Source organism: Sturnira hondurensis, unplaced genomic scaffold, assembly GCF_014824575.4.
Source record: "Sturnira hondurensis isolate 20B ecotype Veracruz unplaced genomic scaffold, ASM1482457v3 Scaffold0014384, whole genome shotgun sequence".
NCBI classification, from domain to species: Eukaryota; Metazoa; Chordata; class Mammalia; order Chiroptera; family Phyllostomidae; genus Sturnira; species Sturnira hondurensis.
In genome coordinates this window covers 31,651,672-31,666,285 of record NW_028087015.1, presented here as the reverse complement: position 1 = coordinate 31,666,285, position 14,614 = coordinate 31,651,672, and the positions used below count along the sequence as shown (strand labels likewise).

The window sequence follows — 14,614 nt, the reverse complement described above, 5'->3', positions numbered from 1 at the left end:
GGAGATATAAGTAAGGAAGTTCTAATATAATAAGTTTTTTAAAATGGTGCGGGAAAGCAATAACTTAATTTATTTAGATGTTCATATTCACTTAATTTTAGATTGTTACCAAGATATACAGCAACTGTCTGATGATAAGCCCACAATTTCCCTGGTCCTCAATTCTTTGAAACATCATTTATTCAGGAAAAGACAATTATCAGGAAGTTTTATAAATCAGAATCTTAAAAACAGAAAGTTACTATGATTGAGGCTGGAAAACTCCTCACTTTCAATTGCTCCCAGATTTTTCCTGTGAGGAACTATACACACAGTTTTACAGGCTGCAGAGTCATTGCCCCAGTGTGGACAAGCATCTTTCCTTCCAGCCTCCAGGCTCCCTGCAGGCCGTGTTCAGTTTGAAAGCTGGCACTCTCTAGTATGAGGTATGCAGAGAATCCCCATAACCACTACAACTACACTGTAGGGAATTGTTCTCTCAGCATACTGATGTATCACTACCAAGACATAAAATAGATAAATAGCCTCACTTTTGTTCTATGCATATGTACAGAAGTTTGCTTTTGTTCTATTTATAAACACATTTTAAATAGAAATTTAAAAATACACAAAAATGGAGAGAATAGTATCATAAGCATCTATACACTCACCAATCGTATCCAAGAATTATCAAAGTTTTCATAATTTTATTTGTTACATTTTCTGTGCTTTGCAATTATGCTGCCTTATCTTAAAGCAAGCCCATGACTTTGATATTCCTTTCCAATAAAAGCCTCAATATGTGTATCTAACTCAGAAGGGATTTAATAAATAAATCTACCATGACTATTATGATGTACCAATGGCTAAATCATGTGCTTTCTCTCATAGTGCACTCTTATCCTCTCTATTTTTCACCTTAGTTTGCATCACCATTTTTCGATTTAGGTTCTTAGAACAAATGCCTAACAAGTTTGTTCTCCAGTATTGTTTCTGTTTAAAGTATTTATGAAGGGCAGCTCCTGTGATCTTTTGAAAAGCAAATTTGATCATGCCACTCCCAAGTTTAATAACGTTTAAGAACCGTCTGTTGCTTTCTGGTTCCCATCTAGATACCTTCACACGCCTTACATGGTGCTTTATACATTGGTTTCTCATCACTTCTCCAGCCTTATATTAAAACTGATTCAATTTATAGCAGCATGATCAATAGTCCCTCTGATTTTAGTCTCTGAGTCTTTATATTTATGACTTCTCTAATGAGATTATTGTTGCCCAATTTTTGTTGGCTCTTTAGGTTTAACTTAAATATCTATTTCTATAGGACATAATAACTAATCTCCCAAATTCTAGTTATCCCCTTTGAATGCTCACGTGACACACTATGATCATTTACTAAACTGCAAAGCAAGTTTCTGAGCACTTGTCTCTGTCATTCTTGATGTACCTTTAACCCTGTGGTGAATCTATCAGTAGATTTGGTTGATCTTAACACAAAACAAGCCAAATGTGTTTACTTCTTTGTATGTCTACTGTTTCTAACCTAACAAAGTCATCTCATGCTATGGCAATTATTGGTCTCATTGCTTCATTTCTCTCTTTATTTTTTACAAATATTATCTATTACATGATTTTTTAAATAAATAAATATTATTATTAGATCGTTTAAAATGCTATGATAATTATCAGTCTGGCGATAAATTACTTTTATTTTTCCAATATGATCTATCTAGTCTGGCACTTGCCTATACCTCTGACATTATTATTTATATCACTGTCCCTGCCCCTCCTTTGTTGTTCAAGCCACACAAGCTTTCTTTGTTCCTGAAAAAGTTTAAGATTTTTTTTACCCGAGGGAATTTTAAAATTTCACTGCCTCATTCTAGAGTGTTCTTTCAACAATTTTTGCAAAGATGATTCCCACCTATCCCTATTTCTATCATATAATTGTATGTGTTATTTATTTGTAATCAACTCTACAATGGTCTTTACTATATTCTTGTTTGTACTATCCCTTTGAAAGTATACTTTACATTTTTGGTAAAGGTTGATATATTTTCCTTATAGTTACATTTATACTAACACTTCAATAATACATCCTTAGTCTAGTCTTGTTTAATAGTGTTTATTGTTTTTTCTAATCTAAGCATTGTTTAAATTGTTTAGTTTTGTTTCCCCATTAACTCTTATTTACACAGAACCTGGTTTGTACCTTCTTAATAGTAATTAAGAATATTCAGAAAAATATTCCATTTTTGATATATTGTATCCAAATGGAACATTGGCTTTATCTTACCAAAGAAAACATCTACAGTCTTTTATTTGTAACTGTATTTTAATCATATTGCAAGATAAATATACATGTAGAGATCACTAAAAGTCTTCATGCTAATATTCTTGTTTTACTCATTTTGGCTGTTTAAAGATATTTCAATTGTTGATTTTTTGGAAAGCTCAAAAGTAAAATATTTTATGAAATTTTCATGGTAATGATAATATATTAGTATCCTTTAAATTTGAATATGAGTCTTCTTAAATATATTCTTGGTTTACAATTTATTTCTCTATTGTGAATGCATTACTTTATTGTCTTCTAGAATGCAGAGATGCTATTGACAAATATGATTGCCTGGTAAGATTCTGGTTTGTTTGCTTTTATTTTTATTTTATAATTAACTTGATTTTTTTTTACCTATCTACAAGAATCTTTGGTAAATTTTAGTTTAATTTTTAAAAAATAACAATCAAATTAGCTTTTAATATGTTTTAAGTACAATATTTGTGTAGTGTTTTTTAATTGGTTTTGGTTTCTCTCTTTAGAGACTCATTTATTAATTGTTTCTTCTTAGATAAAAATTTCACCTTCCTGTGATTCTTTAATATTAATATATTTTTATTATTATATTATATTTTATTTTTTTTCTCGGAATTTCTTTTGTATTTTTTCAGTGTTACATTCCTTCAGTTTTAGTGTTTTTGTCAAAAATGGTACTTTTTGTATCTCTCTGTGAAGTTTATAAGTTTAATTATGAATTAACTAATTCACATTTAATTAGTACTTAGTTGGAAAATATTACTAATTCTGTTTTACATTTCTTTCATATAATTGTAGATTTCTCTTATTTCCTTTTTGTTCATTTAAAAATATGAAGATGAAATCTATGCTTGTTTTCAGGGCAAATATTTTCTGTGCCTCCATGATATCAAAGGGTGGTATCCTCCTAAGTCCTCCTAGAATTCAGTTTTCTATTTTAAATAAACATAGACATTTATTTTTTTTTACTTTGACAGTTTTATGAGAATATAATTGTGCTGGAAAATTTAAGGTAGATATACCTCAGGATACAAGGTTTTTGACATCAATTATTAGTATAATTGCTAGAATTATTATACTTTTTCTTTTTAAATCCACATTTTGTTTTTATAGGCTAAAAACAAATTACTTGAGCCCTGGCTGGTGTAGCTCAGTGGATTGAGCGCGGGCCTGTGAACCACGCGATCGCGGTTCGATTCCCAGTCAGGGCACATGCCTGGGTTGCAGGCCAGTTCCCACAGGGGACCCACGAAAGGCAACTACACATTGATATTTCTCTCCCTCTCTCCTTCCCTTCCCCTCTAAAGATAAATAAAGTCTTTAAAAAAAACCCAAAAAACAAATTACTTGAAAAATAAATAAAGAAAATAATATCATTAATAGAAACATCAAAGATGATTGAATACTGAGGAATATATTTATTTAATGAGATGAAAGATCTTTACACTAAAACCATCAAACGCTGATGAAGAAATTAAAAAGATTTGTATAAAATTGGAAAGATATATATGGTGATGGGTCAAAAACTGAATGTTAAATTGTTCATACTTCTAAAAGTCACTTAGATTCAATTAAATCCCTATTGAGATACCCACGGTTTATTTTTTTACAGAAATATAAACAAATAAATTTCATTTAACCACAAAAGATCCCAAATAGTCAAAGCAATCCTGAAAGAAGGAAAAAAAAGATGGAGGCATCATGCTTCCTGATTTCAATCTATATTACAAAGCAATTATAAACAAATTAGTATAATATTAACATAAAATCAGACATATAGAATAATGGAACACACAGGTTGCCCTGAAATAAATCCATGCACATAGAGTCAACTAATAGTAGACAAGGGAATCAAGAATACTCAATGCAGACAAGACAATCTCTTCAATAAATGGTACTGGGAAAATTGGATACTCATGTGAAATAGAAAAAAGTAAGGCACCTATCTTATGCTACTCATAAAAATACCTGGAGATTGTTTAAAGACTTAAATGTAAGGCCTAAACCATAAAACTTCTAAAGGAAAAAAAAGGGACAGACTTTTTGACATGGATGTTGGTGATGATATTTTTAGTTTAACACAAGAGCAAAAGTGAAGTAAATAAACAGTACTACCTCAAGCTAAAAGGTTTCTTCACCATAAAACAACAAATCCACCATACACAAAATGAAAAGGCAACTTACAGAACGAGAGGAAATACTTGCAAACCACACATCTGATAAGGGGTTGATATCCAACATATATGAGGAACATATACAACTCAATAGCAATAAGACACATTATACAAATAAGACAAGATGGGCAAAGGACTTGAATAGACTTTTTCTAATGAAGATATTCAAATATCCAACAAGTACATGGAATGGTACTCAATATCTGTGGTGGACTCTGGCCAGCAGAGTCTGCCTGTTGTGGCTGACAATGAGAAGGAATGCACAGGTGACAGCAATCCTGTGGAGAAAAAGGGAAGGGCATGACTACTCTCTCAAGGGGAGAGTGCCTATGGGTGCCTCAGCCACTCCATCAAGAGGGGAGCGCCCCGACCCTTGCCTAGACAGGCTTTTATTGTTTTCCTGGGGTTTTACACCAGAGAAAGATTTATTATCTATTACATAGAATATTATTGCCTACATTTTAGGTACAATCAAGGAAATGAAAATAATACGCAGTGGGGAATGGCGATGAGCCGATTAGCTCTGTCCTTGGGCAAATTCACACAAGTTTTGGATATTACCTTGAAGATAGACAATATACATTTGTTGCTTTAGACCAGGGCGATGGAGTTTTAGCAAGAGCAAGTCATAACAGTCTGTATGCATTTTCTGGGCCTGATTCTCAAGGGAAAACTCGGTTTGAAGGTCTGGCTTCTGCCCATCACTTTGCTTCTGTAGGTTTTCCATACAGAGCTAAGTCACATTTGCCAGACCAAAACAAACTGCCCCCCTACAAATATCACTACTCATTAGAAAAATTCAAATTAAAACTACAATGTGATAACACCTCACAGCGGTTAAAATGGCTATGTTCAGAAAGATAATAGATGTTAAGCTGATAAGAACAGATATCTATGCTTAATCTTAGCCAAAAGGCTGAAAGACAATCAGAGAAAGACAAATACCTAATGATTTCACTGATTTGCGGAATGTAATGAACAAAATGAAGTAACAAACAAAATAGAAACAGACTCCTAGGAAGCAGGTTGACAGCTGTAGAGAGAGGAGGTTTGAAGGGAGAGAAGAATTGAGAGAGAGAGAATTCTCATGGACAGGTACAGCAGTGTGGTGATGGAGGAGAAGGAGGGGCAAGGGAAGGTGGAGGAGAACATAGGGGTGATAGATGATGATGGAAGGAGACTTGACTTGAGGTGGTAAACACACAGTGCTCTGCACAGATGATGTGTTGTGGTTGTGCAATTGAAACCTGTCTAATTGGGTTAACCATTGTCACCACAATAAATGCAATCAAATGTAAAAGCAAAGAGGTGATAAATGTTGGCAAGGATGTGAAGAAAAGAGAACTCTTCTGCACGATTGGTGCAGTCACTATGAAACACCAGTATGGAGTTCCTCCAAAAGAAAAATAGAAGTAGAATGCAATCCAGCAATTTCACTTATAGGAAGTGAAAACACTAACTTGGAAAGACATATGCATTCCCAAGCTCATTGCTGCTTTATTTACAAGAACTAGACCTGGAAGCAACCTAAGTGCTCAGTGTCCATCAACAAATTAATGGGGAATTTTTAATGCAAATTTCAACAGCTCTGGGAGATTTAAGGGAAAGAACTGAGCAAAAATAGAAGAAAAAGATAAAGAACTCATGGACACGGACACCAGCATGGTGATTGTGGGGGCGGGGCAGGTGGTTAGAAGTAAAAGAGGAGGGGAGTAATCGGTAAAACACAATTAAAATAAATTTAAATTGATTCTTGACGTTGATAAAAAACACTGAAAATAGTTGATATTTTTTATTGAAAGTAGCCACATAAGGAAGAGAAATAGATGTGAACTTCCCAAGCTATGAGAGAAGAAATGTGAACAATCCAAAGAAAGTAAGAAGTAAAACACAGTTAAGAAAATGTGAGGTATAGAAAACATTTGTGAGAACCCAAATTCAAGTGATACAAATAAACAGGGTGTTAAAAGGTTATGTCTTTAATGATTCAATAAAGAAAAATGGTCACGCAGCCAAACTATAGGACATTAACAACCCTTACAACACTATAGCATTTGGAATGAAATTAAGAAAAAAAAGTTCACTCTTCTCAGATCTCCAGCAGAAACCATAAGCAGGGCAAGGATACCCAGGGATATGAATATGCCTAGGGGAGGGGCTGGCTAGTAGAAATGTTACTACACACCACATTAAAATGAGGAGAGTGAGTTCTGACACAGAACTGTGCTGAAGAGCCCTTTTATTTTCTATAACCTACTTCCTCGTGGGAGCCTAAGGCAGTGAGAAGGACAGAGAAGCCAGAGAGTCACCAAATCACAGCCAAGAGAATCTATATAAAGGTTTAGTTTGGTGTCAAAGTAGCCCATAAAATTGAATAAAATTTAGATATATGTGCTTACATATTAATAGTGACAAGATGGAGAGTGCATTGGAGAAAATAAATAACCAGAGTTTGTCACCTAGTTCAGCTCATTCTTCCTGTACATACTCTTCATTAAACATTTTAACAACATAAAATACCAGACAAAAATATAGAACAAGTAGTTTATAAATGATGTTCCTAAAGAAAATACATTCTTTAGTGAAAACAGTATCAAAAAGTTGGTATTTGTATAGATAGTTTTTCAACAACAAACCTGGGTGTTCCACTATTCTGTGTGTATAATAATGAAAGATTGGTTAAGTGTAGAAAAGTAATACACATGGAAAAGTTAACTTCGACATTGTTTGAAAAAGAAAAAAGAAGGAAAATGTATAAAACCTATCAGTAGGGTATGTATGTACTGTGGAATACTGTGAAACAATTAAAATAAAGAGTTATATTTGTAATTAAAGTTATATTTAGAGTTAAATTTATATTTAGAGTTATTCATCTAAAAAGTCATAAGTATGAAGTAATGAAGTCACTCAGTTTTTAACTCAAAGGAGAGATTACTCATAAAATTACAATGTATTTTATAATAAATCTTCCCAAATAAGTATTCTAAATGTTTGTATAAGGCTTTTGAGTTTTCTAATATGAATTTTATCTATCATTAACATTTCTTAACTAACATGTACTTGGTAATTAGTATTTAACAACACATTAGTTATAAACACAAGTTTCAAGTGTTTGCTGAGGACTTGTAATACTGACAAAGTTACTAATAAAAACATTTCCTGAGCACTTACCGTCTTTTCACTCCTGAACAGTGTTCTCCTTACCGTGGGACTGGGTTCAACTCCGATGATGTAAAACCTCTAAGACCATATTATTAGAACAACTAAAATTAAAAAAAAATGTGGTGACACCAAATGCTGGTGAAGATGTAAAAAAGCTGGGTCTATCACACATTCCTGGTGGAATATAAAATGGTATAGCTACTTTAGAACATAGATAGTTTCTTAAAACCCTGAACATGCCCTTACCATGTGACTAAACAGTTGGACATTTATCCTGGGAGAATTAAAACTGATGTTCATTCAAAAAGTTGCCCAGGATTGTTCACAGCAGCTTTGTAATAATTGCCAAAGACTGGAAATAACCAAAGTATTGCTCAATCGGTGAACCGTTAAACAAATGGGGTATACGCATGCTGTGGAGTATTATTCAGCAATAAAAATAATAATTACTGGTGCAACAGCTTGGATGGATCTCAAAGGCATTATGCTAAATAAACAAAGGCAATCTCAAAATATCACACATTATATGATTGTATTTATAAAGCATTCTCAAAATGACAAAATTACAGCTATGGAAAACAGATGGTGGTTTCCAGGGGCCAAGGATGCTAGAGGATAGTATGCAAGTGTGACTGAGGGGAATAGCCAGAGTGTTCTTTGAGGTGTGGGGTCGCGTTTCTTGATTGATTGATTATACAGATTTACACAGATGATAAAGAGACACAGAACTACATACCTGCATTGTATTAATGTCAAATGGTTGGTCTGAATTTTGCTGTCATTATGTGTGATGTAACTGTTGGTGGCAACTGGCTGAAGGGTACCTGGGACCTCTTTGTATTATCTTTGCCACTTCTGTGAGTCTATAATAATTTCAAAATAAAAGAAAAAATGGTGTCCTCCCCAATTTCAGTTAAAACATTAAAAAAATCCTCTATTGGGGAGTCCAATTTTTTAGCATCATTGGCCACACTGGAAGAAGTGTTGTCCTGTGCCACACATTAAATATGCAAACACTAATGGAAACAAAAAGTCTCATAATGTTTTAATTAAATTTATAATTTTGCGTTGGGTCACATTTATAGCCATCCGGGGCTGTGTGTGGGCTGTGTGGGGTGGACACCCCTGAGAGTAAAATCCTTAAATATTTTTCCAGTATTATTTCAGAAACTTTACACTTACTCTCATACACTTCAAGCAATATTGCAGAGATCTCTAAAGAGAGTACATTTTCCTTACTACATGTTTGCAAGATCAGTGGATATTCAATACCCTAATTTATGGACAATCCAGACAATTATTTTATGTATACACACAGACATACAAATACAAGAGAGAGACAGAGAGAGGGAGAGAGAATTTCTATCTGGAAATGAATAAAAAATGCCATTGGTTTTTTTGGTTTTACAATGACCTGTGCATTTCTGTATGTAAATGAGGTATAGAGTAAAAAATTTGAGTACAGTTGTACATAGTTTAAGGACGTTTTGGTCAATGATGGTCTGCTTACAGGAAAGTGGTTTCACAAGATTATAATAGAGCTAAGTAGCTGAGTATTAAGTAGTTAGTTTGAATTAATACTTCTTACTTAATAAGTATAGTCAATGGGAAGAAGAGGGAATGTTAACTAGCAATATTATTACGGATAGAAGCATCTTAAACACATGGAATGGTTGATTCCCTGCAGATAAAAATTTGACAGATCAAGACACTAATATCAAGACACTAATTGACTAAGCAAAAGATTTATGAAAGCTGGAAAGGAGTACGAGTGGAAAGAAGAGGAATTCATTGTAGGCTAAATATATAGGATTTATGCAGTGGAGAAATAAGAATTGGAGGGCAATCCTCAGATAACCTAAACATTCTCAACTAGACAAGTCTCTTCTATAGGTCTAGAGAAAAATACAACAGATTTAGTACTGACACTACCTGGAGTATAAAAGTGCATTGTTTGCAGATGAGAAGAGGTCATCCAGAAGCAATAAGCCTGCAGTGAGGCCAATCATATTACACTGGCCACTGGGGAAAAAGAAAAACAGCTCAGAAGCAGAGGGAGAGACAGTGGATAGTGTAGTTTAATTGTTAGATGTTGGCGCAGTGGGACCAGTGGAGAGATGAAAAACAAGCACATTGATTGGAAGGTTTTGTCAGGAACAGAAAGCTTAATTATACCAAAACCACATACACCGAGCAATTATTAGGAGAACTCATTTTGAATCACTCAATTATAAGCGTTTTTTATATTTTCACAGAAGTGAAAGCAACTGGAGAAGTGCAAAAATACTTTTGACTTAAATCACATTTTTACAGGGATTTCATGTTGTCCCAGAAAACCAGACTGAATGACACAACAGTCACATAATTTTTTTTTCTGTATTTATACTGTTTTATTTTACTAGCTGTTAGGCTGCGAATGCTCTGCAACTTTCTCTACCCCACAGACACACACTGGCAAACACACACCAGAACCTGCCCATCTCCAGCACTTTTTACTATTTGATTCTCAAATCAGGACGGGCTTTCAGCCTTTGTGTATCCATGCTCTCTCTGTTATTCTCATGTAAATGTACGAATGTCAATTAACCTGCAATGGTAGCCTATTAAATGCAGATTTGACAATGGTTATATAAGGATAATTCTTAAATAATAGTAGAGGGAGAGGTTGCATGATAAATAATAAACACAAGATCAATTCCTCTATCAGCTGTGATGCTCCGTGTTAATAATGTACTGCTTAAAATACAGAGGGGGAAAGTGCAGTTTTATGTAAACTATGGAAGTATTAGTGGAAACATAAAACTGTTATTGTATATATAAGTCTTAAGCTCCAATAACCCTTGGCTTCTGATAGTAAAGTCTTTTTCATTTTAATGAGCAAGGCTAAAATTAATAAAGAGCATAAATGGCTCTAGAAACATTATAATGTAGCAGGGTAGAACACTCCTAATAACCATGATTAATTCTTATTTGCAGCATTATAAGAAGTAGATTCCCTTATATACCAGTAATTTCTCCTGATAGTTAGTAATTAACTTAATCTGTAAAATAAATCTGAAATGTTTTCCCCTTTATTATTATTCTTTTAAATATTATGATTTATTTAATATTTAGTGGAACATTAAATACGGAACAAGTTATACTTTTGAGAAAAAATTCTTGTACTTCATTTTTAACACTTGAACCGAACAGTGCCAGTTTTTAAAGAAATCCATTTTTTTAAGAGTGGGTGTTGTATGAATTGGGATGATTAATTATGGTATTATCAAACGTATAGTTTCAATTGTGAGTTATTAATAAGATCTAGAAAATGTCCATTATTCTGTCCGACAATTTAAAACAGCCAATAATATGTATGACAAAGATTTGTTTGTAGCTAAGTAAAATCATTGTCAGATTATGGGAGAGAATTGGCACTGGATACCGAATGTACACATCTACACAACTAAAAAGGTAACCGACATGCTATAAATAAGTAAAAGTTGATGGTTTTCAGTGTTTTTCTATAGTCTGAATACATCTTTGAGTTATTATTAAAAATGATAGGAGCTTATAATCATATTAAGGAGCTCAGATAGGAGCATAAAACATATTGACCAGGGTAAATCCTTGGAAAGTCCACACTCCCACTCTGGGTGTATGAGACCTGATCCAGAGGCTGGTCTGCAAAGACCACTGTGTATCAGACACCTGAGGTAAGAGCTTGGAGGCAGTAAAGCAATGAGTATATGCTACTCTGTATATTCAATAATCTCCTATATTCCTCGATCTTCACCTGAAGGTGTTCCTGGTTGAGGGTTCCACATATAATGTCCAAGAAGCTGGAGTTCACAGGTGTCCTCTCCTTTCTTGCTATATGTCAGAGCAGTTAAAGCCAGGTCACCCATTTTCTCCTTTTAGAAGAGAACTTGAAACTTTTCACAGGAATATGACATTTCAGAAGACTTTTGAATAGCTTTACATGAAGCCTGGATCATGTATACCTATGTAAGCAAGTATAAAATAAATATGTTTAATTAATGTTATCTTTTCCAGGATTTTGTATCAATTTAATATACCTTTAAAAGTTATATTACATCTTCAAAAGCATTCTGAACTTCTAATATGCTACAGCTCTCTACTCTCAGCCCAAACAGAGAACATCAAGGCCCTGAAGTAGTTTATGTGTCCAATTGGAGATTACTTTTTTAAGTATCACATGACTAAATTTTTAAGATAATTATCACATACCTCTCTATGGCAAAAAGATTGACATATGTCTGCTTGAAGTTGGGTATTTCAACATCTAAGCTTCTTAATTAAAGTATTTTAAAGTAGATTTATTTTTCAGAGGCTCAGTCATTTCCTTTTCCCTCTAAGTAACATACCAATTCACAGCCATTTTTATATATTTTGCTGTTATCTTTTGTGTTGGTGACAATAAGGCCTTATCATTTCCTACTGGGGGTATGTTAGCTATCTGTGATGTCAAAATGACATGATATTTATACTATTTTTCCTAATAGATTTGCTTGTTTAGCCTAAAGATATAGTCTACTGTTATAGTGACTTTCAGTTAAACTTGATTCTGGTAATCTTCAAGTCCTTTAAGTCTTTTTATTTTCTTTTTTTATAATACCTATATTATCAATCTTATGTTTTCTCATGAACAACTCATTGGATTTTAAAAATACATTCTTTTTAAGTTAAAGAAAATTGCATTTTTTAGTCTTTTAACACAATATAACCTACTTGACCCTTTAAAAAGTATTTTAACTACAATTTTCTTCTGATCTTTACACAATGGCATAGAGAACATTTTCTGATTTTCCTCAAAGCAAAAACAAAAACAAAACAATGATGACAACAAACAATAACTTCAAATGTAACAGCAAAATGAAATTTTGTAAGGAGACTAGAGTTTAAAAGCAGAGTGAGAGAAAATGGAATATAAAAAGGGACTATAAGGAGATTAAAGATGATAAAAAGTTGCTTTAAGTTTTCCAAAGGGAAACATCAATATATTTATGTTTTCTATTTTACTAATCAATGTGAACATACCTATAGAAAACCAATATACTCAGATCGAAAGTTATTTGCCAGGTTAGTCTTTATCTCATTAATTATAAACAAATGTAAAAGTTTCCTGTAGAATTATTTCCCCCCAAAAGTTGAAATTTATCTAAAAGGTACACAAATATATTTGTACACATACTCACACACAAAGATGAACTTAAAAATACCAGAACAACTGGTGGATGTTTTCTATTATTCTCAGTAAAGAGTTATTGGCATTGAAATTACAAATGTCAACAATCACTTTTTGTAGGATTAAATCTTACCTCAACTGAGTAACTTTTAACATATTATTTAAGGCTATCCACATTTACTTTTGTGCTCTATCTACAGTAACACATTAGTTATTTTAATCTGTAAAAGACATGTACCTTGCATGATGGTTAAATCAATTCTTCTTTATTAAAATCCATATTCTAATTTATTCTCATTTATATGAATATGAAATCAGATATGATAGAAAAATAAATGCCATTATATAGTGCCCTCAAACTTTAGGTAAATCTTGAATAAGCTAATTGGAGGTCATGTTAAATTACATAGGAATGTTGTATTTCGGAATTAGCAAGAGGAGAAAGCCATAATGAGGAGGAAGCTACTTGTCTGCCAGTGATGTGACATCATTAAAGAATCCTGTTAACAGGGTACTAGGAAATTTCATAATGAAATACCTTAAAATTACTATAGAATATACAGTAAAAACACAGGTGAAGTGTGCTATAGTGATAAAATGTTTAGAGTTTTACTTATTCTATAAAATATGGTGACCCAGACAGGTAATTCCTTTGCTATTTCTCTTCAGTAAGTTAGTCTCATTTATTCCCCCTCCCACACCCCTCTGACCCCACCCCCCGCCCCAATTTCCCCACTGATTATCTCTTCCACTAGATGTCAGGCAAGAAGGGGGAGTGGTGGTGAATCTCAGTCTATGACAGCTGTTTTTTTAAATGTTCAAATTGATGACTAAATGCAGTCAAACTGAAGAGCAATGATGAATATGAAAGATAAAATGCTCCGATAATTAGTTTGAATTAAACATTAACAACAGCAGCTGTAGGAGGAATCACATTCTTTTCCGATAAGCATCTGTATTATTTTTTATCTTCCCTTGGGAAATGTACTCTGTTTAAAAAAGTTTGCCTCCACTTACACTGTTCTAAAACAACAAGTAGATTTTCTTTGCAGCACTCCACACAAGGCTAATTGAATAAAAATTTTTGTTAAAGTTGATTTAGTGCATAACCACAACCACCTCTTAAATATAAATCTTGTGAGATAAAGGTAGTATTTGTTTTGTTAATTTCTACATCCACAGACTCAGCATAATATGTTGCAGATGTGGCAAATTTCAAAAAATAGTGTACTGAAAAAATAACAAAACACAAAAAGAAATAAGCATGAATTACTACTGAATAAATTATATTGTAGTGTTACCCATTTCAAATAAGAAAGCAGTCTAGATTTATGGTTTGGACTCAATTTACACATTTTGCTTAACCAGTAAGACTAATTAGAATGATATACAGAGGCTTTGTGGTCTCTTTACAAAGCCAGCTACAATATTTTGGTTAAGATATCCTCAGAAGACCACACTAATGATGGTATTGATGCCTAGTGGAAGATGCCTACAAATTAGAAACTAGAAAGATGTATTTAACCTCAAAACCCAGACATATGAGCTCTTGGATCATATTATTCATATTTTAGCATGCCAAAGTTTGTTACATTGAATACCAATTCTTGTAATGAAAACTTCATAATTGCACAACAGAAGATAATATCTTACCATCCTCAGTGCCCCTTGCCCAGTTAATGTTCCATTGGGCTAACTACCTCTTCTCCCTAGAAAATTTATCTTCCTCATACCTAATGGCTGGGAGATGGTCTTACTGATTCCACAGGGGATATCTACATATTACCTTCTCATAAA

General features: G+C 33.2%; 1 pseudogene; it reads right to left on the bottom strand.

Moving 5' to 3' along the window:
- Positions 1-5,282: 5,282 nt before the first annotated feature.
- Positions 5,283-5,395, bottom strand: LOC118998905 (uncharacterized; annotated as a pseudogene).
- Between the last annotated feature and the right edge of the window lie 9,219 nt (positions 5,396-14,614).